The sequence below is a fragment of the Loxodonta africana genome, chromosome 4 (assembly GCF_030014295.1).
Source record: "Loxodonta africana isolate mLoxAfr1 chromosome 4, mLoxAfr1.hap2, whole genome shotgun sequence".
Taxonomy (NCBI): domain Eukaryota; kingdom Metazoa; phylum Chordata; class Mammalia; order Proboscidea; family Elephantidae; genus Loxodonta; species Loxodonta africana.
The window spans coordinates 119964422-119983678 of NC_087345.1; the positions used below are offsets into that span (position 1 = coordinate 119964422).

Below are 19257 nucleotides of genomic sequence, written 5' to 3' on the forward strand. Positions count from 1 at the left end.
AAATGATTGAAGGGTACAACTGGCAATTAACGAGCAGGGCCATTTATCCTAAATGTCCTGCAATACCTAGAACATTCTCACATTATGAACAATGTTGCTTTTCTGCTTAATTCCTCAAATAATAATTTTTCAGTTAGAATTTTTTGAATCTAACTACTTCACTCTAGAGTTGAGAAAACTGAATACCAGAGGGACTAAGTGGTTGACTGACTAGAATTAGTACAAACAAAAGACAGATAGACTATGGCCAGTAAGCTCAGGCACTTATATGAATATTCTAATGGGCTATAAAAGTGGCAACTTCACATGGGGGGCAGGAAGGAGAAATGACTAGGGAGAGCTTTGTAGGGATCCTAGAGCATGGGCTAGTTTTCTGTATAAGCTTAAAGCTAGTGTGACCTACTGATGAATCTTAAGCAGAAAAGCAACAAGATTAGATTTGTTTTTAGAACGATAATAATACATTATTGAGGAAGAAAGAGAACACAGCCAGCCTTAGAAGTCCTCAGCAAAATGCCCTATATGCTCAATGTATTGGATTCTCTGAGAATTCCGTCCTGCTTCTCCTTTAAGTCTCTGAAATGGTAGTTGTTCTCCCTCCTATTCTCATTACGCCCTGGTCCTAGAGGTGGGGTAAATGTCCTTCTTGTATCTCATTGCCCTTCTAATCTCCACTCTTTCTCCCTTTATAGAAATGATCTGCTTTGAATATTATGTCCATTGACTATAACTTTCTCTATCTCTTGTTGCATTGGTCTACTCATCCTTGGTTCACTGGTCTTCATTTACCGAAGATTTTTAATGCTGGTACATTGTTACTTTTCCCAACAGGACTCCTGTTATAATTCACATTCATTTTAATATTCACACAAATCATCTTTCCCTATCTAGACTTTTTGTTCTTGAGCTCTTCTCCAATGATCTTATCCTGCACCCTACTCAGTTACTCACTCCAGTTCCCTTGTTCTTGTCTTGACCAGTGATTGACTCCCTTCCATTATATTGATTTCCAGTCTTCCAGTCTGTAACTACCACCTTTCTCCTTTCCAGTTCATTCCTTCTAGTTATACAACTTGAACAATCTGATGACTCTAAGACCTTTTCACTGGTCCTTTTTTCTTTCATGTTCTCACATCCTTCCTTGGCCGATTTGGATTTCATGGTCCATATTTATAATAACCCCTTTGCATACTCTCTCAATTCCTTTGACCCTCTACCTTTATTTTACTCACAAGGCAAAAATCCCAACCCTGGTTACTCTCTGTCAACTCTGCCAACTGAAGCAGGATTGCTGAATGTAGCTGGAGAAGAGCACTCAGCCACGCCGACTGGTCTTACTATAAGCTCATGCCCGCTAACCTCAAGTGAGTTCTCAGGATTTTCTGGCAATTATACACATATTTCTCATCCATTTACTTTCCCCTTACCTACAGGGCTCTTTCATATCTATTCTTGCTCCTCAAAATTCCAATGCCCTTTCCCCTTCTTTTCATTCTGCTCATGCCTGGGGTTTTTGTTTGATGGAAAAAAAATTCTGTATCGGAAAAGAATTTTCACGAGCTCCACCAACACATCTGTTATTGTACCACACCTCTGCCCTTCACTCTGTTACATAATGGGTTGTCTGTGCTTTTATTTAAGACTGTTTTGGGCATTTGATTCCATGCCCTCTTCTCTACTTAAGGTCCTCACTCTGATCTCTGGCTAACCTCTCATTTCTCTCTTGTATCATCAGTGTTTGCTTTTTAAATGGATCTTCCTATCAGCATACAGATGTGCTATGATTTATGTCAATAAGCAAAATTCTTGACCCTCATGCCCTTGCATTATTTCCTGCTCATCTTTAGAGCAAAGTTTCTGCAAAGATTATTTTCTGCTTTCTATCCCGAATTTCTTTTTTCACATTCTCTCTTGAACCCATTCCAATCTGCTTTTTTCCCCTCAACATTCCCTCTAAAATGCTCTCATCAAATTTACCAATGATATTCACTTTGCTATGTCTATCAGTCAGTTCTCAATTCTCCAACCATCAACAGCATTTGACACAGCTGGTCATTCCATCTTCTTTGGAACACTTTCTTCTCTTGGATTCCAGGGTGCCATGCTTTTCTGGTTTCCAGCCATTGCTCCTTCCAAGTCTCCTTTGTTGATTCTCCTTTATCTCCTCAAACTTTAAAACAGGAGTGCTGCAGAGACTTGTCCTCAGACCTCTTCTATTTTCTATTCTAAACCTGCATTATGCAGATGACACAACCTTGCTTGCTGAAAGTGAAGAGGACTTGAAGCACTTACTAATGAAGATCAAAGACCACAGTCTTCAGTATGGATTACAACTCAACATAAAGAAAACAAAAATCCTCACAACTGGACCAATGAGCAACATCATGATAAATGGAGAAAAGATTGAAGTTGTCAAGGATTTCATTTTACTTGGATCCATAATCAACAGCCATGGAAGCAGCAGTCAAGAAATCAAAAGACGCATTGCATTGAGCAAATCTGCTGCAAAGGACCTCTTCAAAGTGTTAAAGAACAAAGATGTCACCCTGAAGACTAAGGTGCGCCTGACCCAAGCCATGGTATTTTCAATTGCATTATATGCGTGTGCAAGCTGGACAAGAATAAGGAAGACCAAAGAAGAGTTGACGCCTTTGAATTGTGGTGTTGGCAAAGAATATTGTATATACCATGGACTGCCAAAAGAATGAACAAATCTGTCTTAGAAGAAGTACAACCAGAGTGCTCCTTAGAAGCAAGAATGGTGAGACTGTGTCTTACATACTTTGGACATGTTGTCAGGAGGGATCAGTCCCTGGAGAAGGACATCATGCTTGGCAGAGTACGGGGTCAGCAGAAAAGAGGAAGACCCTCAACGAGGTGGACTGACACAGTGGCTGCAATGATGGGCTCAACCATAACAATGATTGTGAGGATGGCTCAGGCCCAGGCAGTGTTTCGTTCTGTTGTGCATAGGGTCACTATGAGTCAGAACTGACTCGACGGCACCTAACAACAACAACAACAACAACAACAACTCTAGGTAATCTCACCCAGTCTCATGACCTTGAAAACCATTTATATGCTGACAGTTCATATATTTATAATTCCAGACTAACTTTTCCCCTGAATACAACTTTTCACTTGACATCTCACAGGCGTCTCAAACCAAGTATTTTTAGACCCAAACTCCTAATTGTCCTTCCAAACTCTCCCCATAGTTTTCTCTATCACAGTAAATATCATCTGATATTTAGCCAATACAAGCTTATATGACCATGTTGTCATTGTTGTTAGCTGCTGTTGAGTCAAGTCTGACTCATGGTGATCGCATGTGTGCAGAGTAATACTGGTCCATAGGGTCTTCAAAGCTGTGACCTTTCAGAAACAGGGCCTAGCATCTGAGACTGGCATTCATTCTGATTGATCAGTGCCTGTGCCCTAAGAGATATGAAATATTTGGAACATTCCTCCTGTGTAGAACATGATTGTTGTTGTTAGTTGCCACGGAGTTGTAAACTCTCACATGTATTTGGTGAATGAATGAATGATTGGAATTTGTCTAGGAGAATCTAGTTACTGGCCTTTGACATCAGAGGTCCAGATGTATGCATTGCATTAGGCTATATAAAATGCCCTATGAGGTTACATATTTTTTCTTCTCCTAAAGTAGATGTATATCTAATATGGGATTTTAAATGCCTAATAATGTGTTTTAAATTAAAAATACAGTCAATAAAGAACAAATTTGAAAGCCAATTGACCAATTTTAAACTAAAATCTGCATCAGCTTATATTTTAAGTTCAGAATTCTTATTAATATTTTTGTTTACAACCTATGTTATTAAGTCTTTGTAATTTAAAATGACTGATTTTTCAAAAGAGTTAATCAATTCAAAATTGCTCAAAACTTATGTGTTTTTCCTATATCATATGGCCATATTCTTGTTCTCAAAGGCTACACAGAGTTAAAGTACCTGCAAAGATCAGAAGCAATGTAATATAACACTGAGATCAATTTTTTATTTCTTTAAAACTGCATATTAAGGGTTCCCATTTATTAACTGGCCGGCCAACATTTAGAATTGGCTGCAAGATTTAGTTTTTAGTGAGTTAAAACAATAAGCCATGAAGTGCAATGAAAATGTGAATTTAAAAATGAATCCCCATAAGAGGCCTAAATCAAAGTTGAACAGTAATTGTATTTTATTGTATTTTTCATAAAGCAACTTGTCATAATGTCTAGTCTTTAATGTACTTCAACCCACTATATTCATTTTGGAGTTACATGGAAGAATGCTACTATGAAGAATACGTAGTGAACTTCTAAAGAATCTTCTACAATTTTGGTTCTAATATGTCATCGGCATTTTACCAGACTGTGAAAAATAATCTTGGTTTTACTGATGGTGCACATATGACATTTATTATGCCTACCGTATAATCTCAGCCAGTTCCAAATAGGAGAAGAGCAAAGTGACAAATGTAGTAATTAACATCTGGGTTTAGCAAGCAGGGAATAAGAAACTTATGTCTGCTATTAAGATAGGATTTACCCATTTGGATTTATTTTGACATCTGATTTCTGCTTTAAAAAAAATAACATTGCTTAAACCTTAAGTGATATCATTTCTTATTTTAAGGGACTTCCAGAAATGAATGACAATACCTAAAAGAACTAAATGAATATGGTTTTAAAATTTTTAAAAACAACAGCTTTTTGTAGATCTCAGCAAAACTCAAATGTGGGAACACAGTTTGGTTGGGTACTTGCAATCATTTGCTATAACTTTCATTATATCTGTATTACTCTTTAAAAAGGTCTTATTTACTTCACAACAGAACAAAACCAGCACAGAGCAAAATTTAAAGAAGTGAAAGGAACTCTGGTCATCACCACTATCATTTGCTTGAATGATACTCCAAACACTGAAAGAAAAAAAAAGTTTACGCAAGTTTTGAGGGAAGACAGTGAAACTAAATAAAGAAACAGTAGGTAGACAAAGGACAAGGATATCTGAACAGATGCTCACAACTTCATAGAAGAGTTAGGGGGTAGTGTATAATTGGGATCTTCATTTAGGTCTATATTCTTTATCAACAGGCTGTGTGTGTGTGTGTGTGTGTGTGTGTGTGTGTGTGTATGACAGAGAGGGAGAGAAAGAAATATTCTTTATCAACAGGCTGTGTGTGTGTGTGTGTGTGTGTGACAGAGAGGGAGAGAGAGAAAAAGGGACAGAGTAAGAGAGAAAGAGATCTGAGGTTGAGATCTGTGATTTACAGGTATCTCTCTGTTGGGGCTGCTCTCTGTCTTTAGACCAATCTCCCAGGCACTTCTCTCATATCAAACTTAACCCTGATACTGAACTTTAGAGCAGCCTCTTTATCTCAGTTCCTTGACAAAAGCAAGGCTGCTTCTGATCAAGCATGCCTCAGAAGAGCACATAATAATATTTGATTTTAGCAAGTTAAGGTTGTCTAGTTTCGTATTCAAGCTGTATTTTTCTACTTCCTTTTTCCTTCTTTTCCAATGACTGCAGTATATGCTCATGTCTGTATCCATAACCACATTATCACATTATAAATTTATGAATAATATAAATTCCTTCAGAGTGAAAACTGCATTCTTTTCATCTCTCTAATTTCTCTCCCACATCCAACTTAAAACTCTTCTCACATGGTAAATGTTTCATATAGTAAATGTTCAATAAATGTTTTTAAATCTTTACAAAGTTAGGCATAGTAAAATAAAATATTGTTAAATAGTTATAAATAGATATACCATAAAATCAAAAAGAGAATGTGAGTTTTAGTGTATTGGCATAATAGGATTATCTTTGCTTTCGTATGCTGCCATGTGACAAACAATTTTGAAAGAAGAAAAGTATTTTTGGGATTTAACTAGGGTCAGAGAGGAGGATTATCATAATACAGGAGTATTCAGCAAAAATATAAATTCACTTTAAATCCCTTATTTTCTTAAGAAGAAGAAAGAGAACTTGTATATACAAAAACTTCCTCTGACAAGCTCATATCACTTAAAATAATAAAACTATTAATGGTACACTCTGGATTTATAGATTTTCATGCTGATGTAGCCACCAGCTTTGTTAATACACGAGGAAACAGAAGAGTTGCATCAACTGTACACAATTTAAAAAACCTCAAAATAACATGATTTACTTTGGAATTATTTATTTTTTTAGACCAATAATGTTTCAATTGATTAATCTTAAAATTAGTTTTCATTTCTTGAATATAAACAAAACTGGCTGTACATCTGAATTACTTACATTATGAAAAAACAACACAGATACCTAGTTATAACCCTCTACGTATACAGTCAGCATCTTTTCAAAATTGTTTCAACATCTCCCCAGATTACCATAAAAAACTGATCACAAGATACTACTTTGGTACCACTGGCCAGATAGTATACAATGTAGGCAATCGATAAATTTTTTTTTTTGAATGGCTGAGAAAGTAATTTAAAAAAAAAAACAAAACTGGCAATACTTCTGTGTTCTGCAGTGCCCACATCTAATTTTTGATTTGGGATTCTATTAATATGTTTTTGTTTTTAGGTGCCGATGAATCGGTTCCAACTTATAGTGACCCTACAGGACAGAGTAGAAGCGCCCTATAGGGTTTCCAAGCAGTAGCTAGTGGATTTGAACTGCTGACCTTTTTGATTAGCAGCCAAGCTCTTAACCACTACACCATCAGGGTTCCTTCTATTAATACAGCACTACTTTATTTTGTACTATACAAAGGGTAACTGATAAGAGATGTAGGTTATATCCTCAGTTGAAGGAAGCTATCTTACTGCTTCCTAAATCCTCATTGTGCCTTGGTGGTGCAATAGTTGAAGTACCCGACTGCTAACCGGTGCAATCTACCAGTAGTTGTTCAGGAGAAAAGACCTGGCATTCTGCTCTAATAAAGGTTTCAGCCGAGTAAACCCAATGGGGTAGTTCTACTCTGTCCTATAGGGTTACTATGAGTTGGAATCAACTCAACTGCACACAACAACTTTGGGAGACAGCATGCTTATAATTTCAAGTTTTCTTAGTATGAGACTATTATGAGACAATATTAGATTCCCCTTCTAGAAACTCCAGTGTCAGATGATGGTCAAAGCATTCGCACTTAGGGCATTTCTAGGATCTGTGATTTCACAATATTATCTAATGTTTGATAACATAAATGTTCCTTCTTTTTTTTTTCCTCCCTTCTTTCTTTTTTCTTTTCACTCAAATCCTAGACCTTTTTTCGATCCAAGATAAAAACAACGTGATCCCTGAAGTTTCTTCAGCCTTTCTTTCCTTAAATACTGACCAATACAGATTAAAAACACCTCTTCTGGGGGCCTCTACCAAACCAAAATCCACTGCCTTCTAGTTGATTTCAACTCACAGCCACCCTATAGGGTTTCCAAGGCTGTAAATCTCTGCCCAAGCAGACTGCCATATCCTTCTTCCACCCAGCCCCTGGTGGTTTAGAACCACTGAGCTTTTGGTTAGCAGTTGATGGCTTTAACCACTGTGCCACCAGGGCTCCTAGGGGCCTCTACAGTAGTAGTTTAATTTAGCACATTATGAAATGTGAATGTGATGAAAATTGCAACCTACATATTTGGTGGTTTTGTTCATATGTCTCTATGTAACAATGAGTACAATAGGCAACAAAATTCATTAAGCCTTGCTACGCTAAATAACACAGCCCTGGTGGCACAGTGGTTCAGAGCTATGGCGTGCTATAGCCACCTAGCCCAAAAGGTCGGCAGATGGAATCCACCAGCTGCTCTCTGGAAACCCTATGGTGCAGCTCTACTCCATCCTATAGGGTTGCTATGAGTCGGAATAGACTAGGCGGCAATGGGTTTGGTTTTTTTTTTGGTTTGGTGCTAAATAACACATTTGCAAGTCTCCCCTACCTGTGTATGTCTGCCTTCTTTGCTTACCCCTCATAACAGTCCTCTGCTAATACTTCCATATTCATCCATTCTGTGAGCTTCACAGCAGATACATTTAGGAGTTTTCTATTATAGCCTGCTACTATATGAAGACCATCTTTGGATACCCTATGGGGCAGTTCTATTCTGTCCTATAGGGTCACTATGAGTTGGAATCCACTGGACGGCAACTTTTTTTTTTTTTTGTGGTATGAAGACAAATCCCAATATTCACCCTACTGACACTGTGACAAGAACTCAGACGTCTCTGTTCTTTGCACTTACTTGCCTCTACTTTATAGGCCAAAGCCTAACACTTTCCATGATTACTGGGTATTTTGCCATTCATCCTGAAAAGGCATTGTCTTCAAACAATTTTAACACAACAGCAAGGCAGTCCTACACACACAAAACTGACAAACCCATACGCCATCCCCTCACTGCTTTCTCTTACAGACTACTACCATATTCACATGGCCCTTGATTGTAGGGCTGTAAGTCCATAAGTGAATGGACATGACATTAAAAGGATGTCAGAGTCAGTAAGGGACATTAAGATGTCAAGAGTGTACGTTCTTGAAAATGCAAAAGCACTTGAAACCAAATGAAATGAATTAAACTGCTTTGATAGTATAGAGAAGAACCCTCTGTTATAACTCACTATCCATTACCCATTGATTGAGACAGTAGACCAAATAGAGTTTTTAAATTTTTGAGAATGCAAGTACAATAGTCTAAATTCATGCATATGAAATCTATGCATAATAATTTATTACAGTCTAGCTTTCCTACTGTTTAACAACATTTTCAACTATTATTCTATATCTTCCTTTCCTTCTGCAACTGGTATTACTATACCTTCACCTTCCCTATTATATCCCATGATGAGCACATACTGCCGGCTTCTTTTCTTTACTCATAAACTGAAACATTTTGGATGTACTCTAAGTGATCTTTCTGAAGGACACAATCATGACCTGGCACCCTGTTAATGCTCATCCTTTATTAACACCTCCAGGCAGCATTCCTGGGCTTGGCATTAGGCAACATGGCACCTGTCCCAGAGCTGGCAACCACCAGGATTCCCAAGGTCATCCTCTGTGAAACTAGGGGTTTATTCTTGGGGTTCATGCAGGATTATATGCTGGAGTGAGGAAAAATATTAAAATTACCATTAATCTTTATTTCTAACATCAAAAATTTTTCTAAATTTTCAATTTTTTAATGTTTTAAAAACTCATTTTTTGCATAGTAGCTTATATATGAAATATACAGATAAATTATATATTTTGGAAGCGTAAGCTAATTTCTTTTAAGAAGCTTGAAGGATATAAAAATAAACAGGTTTAGAGACCACTGCTAAATACTTTGCAGATGTAATCTTTCAATTCTTTAGACTTTGGATAGCAACATAAATTGTACAGTCTTTTATACACTAATGATTCTGTTATCATCCATTTTTCATTCAAAATTGTTAAACATTGATAAGAATGAGTGCTAGATCTGGGGTAAAAATTGAATAAAATATAGCCCTTAAGTCCTTTAAGTTTCTGAACAAGAAAAAAGCAATGTAAACATAATGAATGCTTTGTCCTAGCAGTTCTTTTTATCTAGCACAACTTTCCCCTGAGCTGTATTTATTAACTCCTAATTCTCCTTTAAGGAGTCCTGGTGGTACAGTCATTAAGTGCCCAGCTGCTAAAGACAGGTTGGTGGTTAGAACCCATGAGCCACTCCATGGGAGAAAGATGTGGCAGTCTTCTTCCATAAAGATCACAGCCTTGGAAACCCTATGGTGCAGCTCTACTTTGTGCTACAGGGTTGCTATGAGTCGAAGTCTACTCCATGGCAATGGGTTTCCCTTTAATAACTTGAATGCCATATGTTCTGGGATGCCTTCTCTAATTCACTTGGAATTGAGTTAAGTATACCTTCTTACATGTACTTGTCCTTTGATACAAAGTAGCAGCCTTGTAATAAGTCTACCAGCCTTGAAATAATATTGCAGCACAATGTTCTTGAGTACGTATTTGCTAAGAATCAAGAATACAGTAGGGCACACCCACATTTATTGCAGCACTGTTTACAATAGCAAAAAGATGGAAGGAACCAAGGTGCCCATCAATGGATGAATGGATAAATAAATTATGGTATATTCACACAATGGAATACTATGCATTGATAAAGAAAAGTGAGGAATCAGTGAAACATTTCATAACATGGAGGAACCTGGAAGGCATTGTGCTGAGTGAAATTAGTCAGTTGCAAAAGGACAGATATTGTACAAGACCACTATTATAAGAACTTGAGAAATAGTTTAAACTGAAAAGAAAACATTCTTTCGTGGTTACGAGAGGGGGGAGGGAGGGAGGGTGGAAGAGGGGCATTCACTAATTAGATAGTAGATAAGAACTACTTTAGGTGGAGGGAAAGACAAAACACAATACAGGGGAGGTCAGCACAATTGGACTAAACCAAAAGCAATGAAGTTTCCTGAATAAACTGAATGCTTTGAAGGCCAGCATAGCAGGGGCAGGGGTTTGGGGACCATGGTTTCAGGGGACATCTAAGTCAATTGGCATAATAAAATCTATTAAGAAAACATTCTGCATCCCACTTTGGGAAGTGGTGTCTGGGGTCTTAAATGCTAGCAAGCAGCCATCTAAGATGCATCAACTGGTCTCAACCCACCTGGAGCAAGGAGAATGAAGAACACCAAGGACACAAGGTAATTATGAGCCCAAGAGACAGGAAGGGTCACATAAACCAGAGACTACATCAGCCTGAGACCAGAAGAACTAGATGGTGCCCAGCTACAACCAATGACTTCTCTGACAGGGAACACAACAGAGAACCCCAGAGGGAGCAAGAAAGCAGTGGGATGCAGACCTCAAATTCTCATAAGACCAGACTCAATGGTCTGAGACTAGAAGGACCCTGGTGGTCATGGCCCCCAGACCTTCTGTTGGCCCAGGACAGGAACCATTCCCAAAGCCAACTCTTCAGACAGGGATTGGACTGGACAATGGGATGGAGAGGGATGCTGGTGAGGAGTGAACTTCTTGGATCAGGTGGACTCTTGGGACTCTGTTGGCATCTCCTCTGTGGAAGGGAGATGAGAGGGTGGAGGAGATTAGAAGCTGGTGAAATGGACATGAAAATAGAGAGCGGAGGGAGAGAGCGGGCTGTCTCATTAGGGGGAGAGAAATTGGGAGTGTGTAGCAAGGTGTATATGGGTTTTTGTGTGAGAGACTGACTTGATTTGTAAACTTTCACTTAAAGCACAATAATAAAAAAAAAAGAATACAGTAGGATACCTGAGTATCTGCCTCTTACACTATAGGCCAAATGACTGACCATATCTAAACTAGGGGGGGGGGGACAAGGAGAAAGGAAATTGTGTCTACAGTTTGAGACAATGGTTTTCAAATGTGAGTGTACATCAGAGTTCCTTGTAGGAATTGTTAAAACAGAATGCTAGGCCCCATTCTCTGAGTTTCTGGATTAGTAGGCAGGGTAAGAATTTGCATTTCTTACAAATTCTCAGGTGTTGCTGCTGGTCCAGGAGCCATGGTTCGAGAACCACTGGTCTTAGGAGCTATGAGCTGAGCCATTGCCATCAAGTTGATTCTAACTCATAGTGACCCTACAGGACAGAGTGAACTGCCCTATAGGGTTTCCAAGGAATGACTTGTGAATTTGCACTGCTAACCTTTTGGTTAGCAGCTGAGCTCTTAACCACTGCACCACCAGGGCTCCAGGAACTGTGAAAGGGATTTAAATCTTTCACCTTTTACACCTTGACTGTATGCAATCCAATGCAGTCATTATTGAAAGTTCTGTTTTTTCCCAGTCTTCTTCAGAACTTCTATGATATGAATTTTGGAATTTTCTTCTCTCAGGTATGTCTATTCATTACCAAACTACAATATTACCCAACTGGGAGGCGCAGCAATAAGGTGACGTACTGAATCCGGGAATCTACTTCACAGTTAGTAGGCAATTTGGAACATATGTATTAATATATTGTATTTTTAAATATCAGTAAGGTTTCTTTGACATACATTGATTTAATCAATTAGGGTTGTTGTATGCCATTGAGTGATTCCACCTAATTGTGACCCTATAGGACAGAGTAGAACTGTCCCATAGGGTTTCCTAGGCTATAAACTTTATTGGAGAAGATCACCAGCTCTTTCCTCCTGTGGAGCCACTGGCATGTCTGAACTGCTGACTTTTCAGTTAGCGGCCAGGCACATAACCATTATGCCACCAGCTCCTCATACACCATGTAATTAAAGAAACTTAAATCACCACCGTAGAAATAATCTCATTTAATATCTTTCCCAAGCTGTAAGAGGAGAAGAAACGTTGTTGAATTGACAGCTGAGAAAGTGTTATTTGCTGCTTTATTAAGTCCAAGTTATGGGATCACTTGTCTTCTTGTTACAATGCTGTGATTTACTTTAAAACACATCTGCATATACAACATGATATTATATGTGTTTCTTAGGTCAATGTATATCCCAAGTGCTGCTGGTATTTAGCCAAGGCCTGCTGCCATTTAATCAATGGCCTGTTAATGCCCCAATTAAGAATGCACAATCAGGGGCAGTGGGCTGGGGCAGCGGAGGAAATGTTTACTAGAGGGAGTTAGTACAAGTGCTTTTATTATTCACTCATAATATGATAAACACAGATATTTCATAATTAGCACATAGAATGTCAGAAATGGGTTTTTATATGTAAAAACAGTGACTCGTTGACTAGTATGGTTAATATTAGAAATGGCCTCTTATCAGTGACATTAAAGTTATTAAAGATTTGTGATTAGCTAAAAATATTCTCTAAATATTCTCTGCTCTTACTTAAAAAGGTGTAAAGACCTAAGTAGTCTTGTACCTTTAACCCTTAGGCACCAGGTCCTAAATAAATCCCTAAATGAGCCTGTGTCTATCTAAAAACCTCTGGAGGAGTCTGTTACCTTGGTGCCTACCTGTCAAACTTAACATTTGTCTCCCAGGAACCTTTCAGGCAAGATGGTGACAGGAGTGCCTAATAGTAAAAGAGCTATAGCTCCTTTGAGCATTCAAAAGAACTGTAGCAACTGTGTATATGTATGTGTGTGTGTATAAAGGGGGGATTCAAAGCCCTTTTTTGACTCATACAACAGAGGGGGCCAGAATCGGGATCTGGCATTCCTCTTCAATTTTTAGGGCTATTCTCAGAGTTACTTATGCATAGTATTAAATGGCCCACCAAGAAATCCTTAAAGTATTTTTGGAATGGGAAGTGACAATACACTTAGATTCTTCAACATAAGTTACCTATGAGAGAAGAAGTGTATTAGAGCGTAGAATGGGACTGGGGATGCAGATTGGCAGATGTCTCTGAAAGTTGATATGGCTGAAGACTGTGGTTTTTGGTGAGAGCAATATTAGACAATTTCCCCAAAATCTCCTGCTGAGAATAATTGGAAGAGCTAGACGATTTGTTTTAACTATGCTTGAAGGTATGAAAGAGCAAACAATATAGTGAAGAATTACTGGGCTAGGGTCTGCGGAAAGACATAGATTTGGGAATATAAAATTGGATTTGGTATTGGTTTTCCTTTGTGAATGTTTGCTGATTCAGGTTGGAGAAGTTGAGAGGTTGAGCAGCACTTTTGATCGTCTTGCAGAGCTAAGAGCAAAACAAATGGAATCCAAAGCTGCCAAGGAATGTCTTAGTGAATTTGCCTCACTTTTTGTTTGGACCCCAAGTGGCTACATTGGAGGAGTAAGGGTGATCCACAAATAGGCCCTCACAACGGCTATATAGTTCAGACTTGAATAATCTGAATCCCTGAAATTAAATTTCAGCAATCCTAAATTGTTAATGTCCCCAGGGGTTTTGAAGAAGCAAACATAAATCTTCTGCAGAAAAAGATAACTGTATATCTTGTAGGAAAGTCAGAGTTAAAGGCAACCTAGCCTCAAATTATTTCTGCAAAGAATACTGTAGTCCAACATTTATACAAAACAACAACAACAAAAACAGGCTCACAAGGAAACAAGACTATACTATTGAAAGCCAGGAGAAACATCAGACAATAGAAACACACACAGTGGCTCCCATTATTTCAGTTTTCAGAAATATTTTAAAATAACTGTTCTTAGTATTTTCAAAGAAATAATAGGAAAGAGTGATGTTTTCAGCAAATAACTAAAAAAAAAAGGCATTTTAAAATTGAAAAATATAATCGTTGAAATTAACTACTCAAAGAATAGGTATAATAGAATATTAAACATAAATGAAGAGATAAATTTAATAGCCCAGAAGATAGGTCAAGGAGCCCTGGTAGCACAGTGGTTAAGTGCTTGGCTGCTAACTGAAGGGTCAGCAGTTCAAACCCACCACCCACTCTATGGAAGAAAAATGTGTCAGTGTGCTTAGGTAAAGATTACAGTCTTGGAAACCCCATTGGGGCAGTTCTACTCTGTTGTATATGGCTGCTATGTTTTAGAATCGATTTGACAGTATACAACAACAACAGAAGACAGGTGAGAAGAAACTACTCAGAATGAGGCATGGAGAAACAAAAGGAGAAAAAAAATACAGGTGTAGGGGTATCAACATAGAGTAGAGAGTGGGAAAGTTTAACATATAGCTGACTAAAGCCCCAGAAAAAGGGGAGAGAAGAAGACGTAAAAGCAATATTAGAAGTGGTAATGACTGAGAGCTTTCCAAACCCGATGAAAGACATCATGGCACAAATACATAAAGCCCTAAAGCTAAAGCATGATAAATGGAAACAAAGTCAAATCTGAGCATATTATGGTAAAATGACTGAAGTCCCAAAATAAAAATATGTTAAAAGCAGATGGGAATAAAGAAAAAATACTTTCAAAGAAGTAACAATTAGAAGAGATGACTTCTCAACAGAATTAATGGAAGCTAGAAGACAATGAAATTATATCTTTCAAGTTTTAAAATGAAATCATTGTTACTCAAATACAATAGTCAGCAAAAAAAACATCCCTGGAGAATGAAGGTAAAATAAAAGCATTTTTAGACAAACAAAAATTTAGTGATTTTGTCAGCAGTAAATCCATATTACAGGAAATAGTAAATAATGGTGTTCAAGGATGGGAAAACCAATCCCGGATAGAAAGCCAGGGTTATAGGAAGAATGAGTATTAAATATAGAGGTAATGGTAGACAAATACTGATTGCCTAAAATGACAATAATGTCTTATTAAGTTTATACATACAGATATAGATGTACATTTTTAGTATAGATAGAAGACTCATATGGTAAATATACTTAAAGTGTTCTAAGGAACTTGTATGATGTGGGAATTGATATAAATACTAATATATATTGGACTTAAGTCGAGGATGCATACTTTAATCTCTGTGATACTTCCTACAGTAAAAGAGTGTATAAGTTCTGAGGCTGAAGAAGAAAAACGGAATAATAAATTTTTTTTTTTTTAAGATGAAAGGAGAAAACAAATACATCAGATGGGCTAAAATAAAGTGCTTAGATTATATATATACATAAAAAAGTATATAAATGACTATATTAAGCATAAATAATTAAGTAGTCCAAAGGCCAATTGAAATATAAAGATTATAGATTATATCACTAGATATAGAACAGAACCTACCTATATGCCACTTAAAAGAGTGACAATTAAAATATAAAGTGCAGAATGGTTAAAAGTAAAATGGTGGATAAAGTTGTATCATGAAAATGTTGACCAGAAGAAAGCTGATATGGCAATATTAATATCAAATAAGAAAGATTTTAAGACAAAAGGTGTTTTTAGAAATAGAAGAGACACGTGGATATTTTAAGTGAAAGTTTCAGTATACTAGGAAAAGATACTAATTTTACATGTGAATGCTCCTAATGATTCGGCCACAAAATATGTAAAGCCAAAATAAACAGAAAGATAGAGAAGTAATCAAATCTACAAAACATGGTGGAAGATTTCTAAATATAGCTATAGGTAACTGACGGTATATAAAAAAAAAAAATCACTAAAGTTTTAGACAATTTGAACTAGTACTCATGTAGAGAACACCACATTCAGCAAGTGTAGAATACAGTCTTTAAAAATATTGATCTACATTAACCATGTGCAGAGCCATAAAACAAGTTTTCAAAACCTGGAGGTACTGAAATTATATGAAGTATGTTCTCTGGTTACAGTGAAATTAAGCTAAAATAAATAATGAGAAGAAGAGACTCCATCTATTAGAAAAATTTAAAATACACTGTTTAATAATCCATGGTCACAGGAGAATTCAGAGTGAAAATTTTTTAAATATTTGGAAAAAAATGAAAAAGAAAACATAATACAGTGTGTCAAAACTTGCAGGAGAAATTACATCTTGATTAGGAAGGAGAATTTATAACTTTAAGTGTTGAAGAGAGGCGAGGTTGAAAATAAACAAGTAATCATCTGAGGAAGTTATAAATAGAAGAGAAAATTATAACCAAAGGCAGCACACGGAGGAAAATAACAAAGAACAAAAAGAAATGAAACAGAAGAAACTTACAGAGGGTCATTAAAGCCCAATACGTATTTTGTTCTTTGTAAAAAATAATAAAATTTATAATCCTGTCAAGGCTCATGAAAAAGGAGTAAATGACATGCACCAGGAATGGAAAAAAAGGCATCACTTCAGACCCTACAAATGTTCCAAAGATTATGAGAGGAAAGTATGAATAACTTTGTGCCAAAAAATTAGTACAAATTTCTAGAAAACTATAACTTAACAAATAAGCTCAAGAAGAAATAGAAAAAGTGAATTGTCCCATAACTCTTAAACAAATCGAATCTCCAGGTCTCAATGACTTCACAAATCATTTTAAGACATAAAACCAATTTTACATAAACTTTTCCAGAGTATAGAAAGAAAGCAGAAATGCTTTCCAACTAACTTTATGAGGCTAGCAGAGTCCTGATTTTGAAACCTGGCAAGGACACTATAAGAAAGAAAAATTGCAGGCCAATCTCTCTCATGTACAATGGTAAAACCAAATACTAAAGAAAATGTTAAATCAAATTCGGTAACTCATGAAAAACTCATAAAAAGGATAATACATTATGATCATGTGTAGCTTATCCTATAATGCAAATTTTGTTCAAAATTAGAAAATCCAGGTTAATTTATCACATTAACAGAACAAAGGAGAAGAACCACTGATCATCCTAATAGATTCAGAAAAAGCATTTGATAAAGTTCACCATTCTTTATTATAAAACTTACCAGCAACCTAGTAATCGGAGAACTTTCTTAATATAATAAAGGGTATCTAGAAAACTCTACATACTTAATGAAGAAATATTAGACACTTCCTGAATTCAGTAATAGGACAAGCATGGCCACCATCACTTCAATTACAAAAATGTATTGGAGGGACGAGAGAGTATAAGAAATGTATAAATATTAAAAAGGAAAAAAAAATCTCTGCCATTATTTGCAGACAATAGGATTGTGTAAGAAGAAAAAAAAAAAGAGATAAACTATTAAAATTGAAGTGAACTTAGCTACACCAATGTTCATTATAGCATTATTCACAATAGTCAAAGGGTGGAAACAACCCAAGTGTCCATTAAAAGATGAATGAATAAAAAAAAAAAAATGTGGTATACCCATACAATGGAATCTTATTCAGTTATAAAAAGGAATGAAGTTCTGACACATGATATAACATAGATGAACCTAGAAAACATTATACTAAGTGAAATAAGTCAGACTCAAAAGGACAAATATTGTATGATCAAAATTGTAATGATGTATCTAGGACAGACACATAGAGACTAAAGTAGATTAGTGGTTATTATTAGTGGCTGGGGGGAGGGGAGAAGGTGGTGTGATTGCTGAAGGGGCACTGAGTTTCTGTTTGGGATGATGAAAATGTTTTGGAAATTGATCATTGTAGTGGTAGAACAACATTGTGAATGTAATTCACGTCACTGAACTATACACTTAAAAATGGTTAAAATGGAAAATTTTGTTATATATATTTTACCACAATAGTTTTTTTTTTTTTAAAGCATACTTTGCAGAATTGTTGAATACAACAAGAATACAAAGAAGAGAGAGACTGAGGGTTTAGTGACTGGGAGGGTCCACCAGAGAGACTTCTGGATTGTTGGAAATGTTCTATTTCTTGACCTTGGAAGTGGTCTAATGCATAGTGAATCACAGCATTGTTGTTTTAAAACAGGAGCAGTCATTTTACTATCCTCTCTCAGGGTTCTGAGGTTCCAGGGTGTTCCTACTTGTGATTTCTAATCAGGTTGCAGTCATTTGGTGCTGTGGCTGGAGTCATCTTGAGTATCTGTCAATCACACGACTGGAGGGTGATGGTGCCTGTGGGCTGGGACCTCAGCTGGAGTCTGGAACAGCTGCGGCTCCTTGGCCATCTCTCTATTTGACCTCTAAGTGGTTTCTCCACCTGGATGAGTCAGAGTAGCTCAGCTTCTTAGATGACAGCTGAAGGCTCCCAGAGTGAGCATCTTAAAGAGATATTGGCAGAAGCTGCATGTCCTTTTCTAACTTAACTTGGTAGCCATGAGGGATCATTTCCACCATCTTCTCTTTGATGAGGGAGTTACAAAACTCCTCTCGGGTTCAAGAGAAGGAGACACAGATTCCTCCTCTTGGAGTACGGTGAAGGATTTTCAGAGATGTTTTGAAGCCACTGCATGGTTACAGGGATGTTTTCTTTATGATAAAGGCTTGATCTGTCCAATTTTGTTTTATAAAATTTTCTGTGTTTATTTTATAATTTAAAAAGCTAAAACAAAACAATATGGTCCCAGTCCAATATGGAGGGTCAGGATCTCCCAGAGTAATGAGAGACATTGTGTTCTTACTGTTTTTAGTTCCTTACTACTCTCTTCTAACGTTTAGCTTTTAAAAAAACCCAAAAAATCCACTGCCGTCGAGTCGATTCTGACTCACAGCGACCCAATAGGACAGTGTAGAACTGCCCCATAGAGTTTCCAAGGAGTGCCTGGTGGATTGGAACTGCTGCCCTCTTGGTTAGCAGCTGTAGCTCTTAACCACTGTGCCACCAAGGTTTAGCTTTAGCCCTTAACAATCTGGCCCCAACCTCCGCGCTGGTTTTATCTTCCTAGCACAGCTTCCCCACAAAAATGTTGAGATTCAAAGAATTGTGCATTTGCACTTTTCCATAGATCCCAGTAGTAGGCAGAATCATGGGTCACCAAGATGTCCACATCTTAATCCCAGACTTATATTGCCTTGCATGGCAAAAGGGAATTTGCAGATAAGATTAA

General features: G+C 37.0%; 1 protein-coding gene across 2 annotated transcripts in view; it reads right to left on the reverse strand.

Annotated features, from left to right (window-relative positions):
- The window catches only part of PIK3C2G (phosphatidylinositol-4-phosphate 3-kinase catalytic subunit type 2 gamma), a 389187-nt gene that overhangs the window by 49126 nt on the left and 320804 nt on the right, over positions 1–19257 (reverse strand). The gene's annotated exons all lie outside the window — the stretch shown is intronic.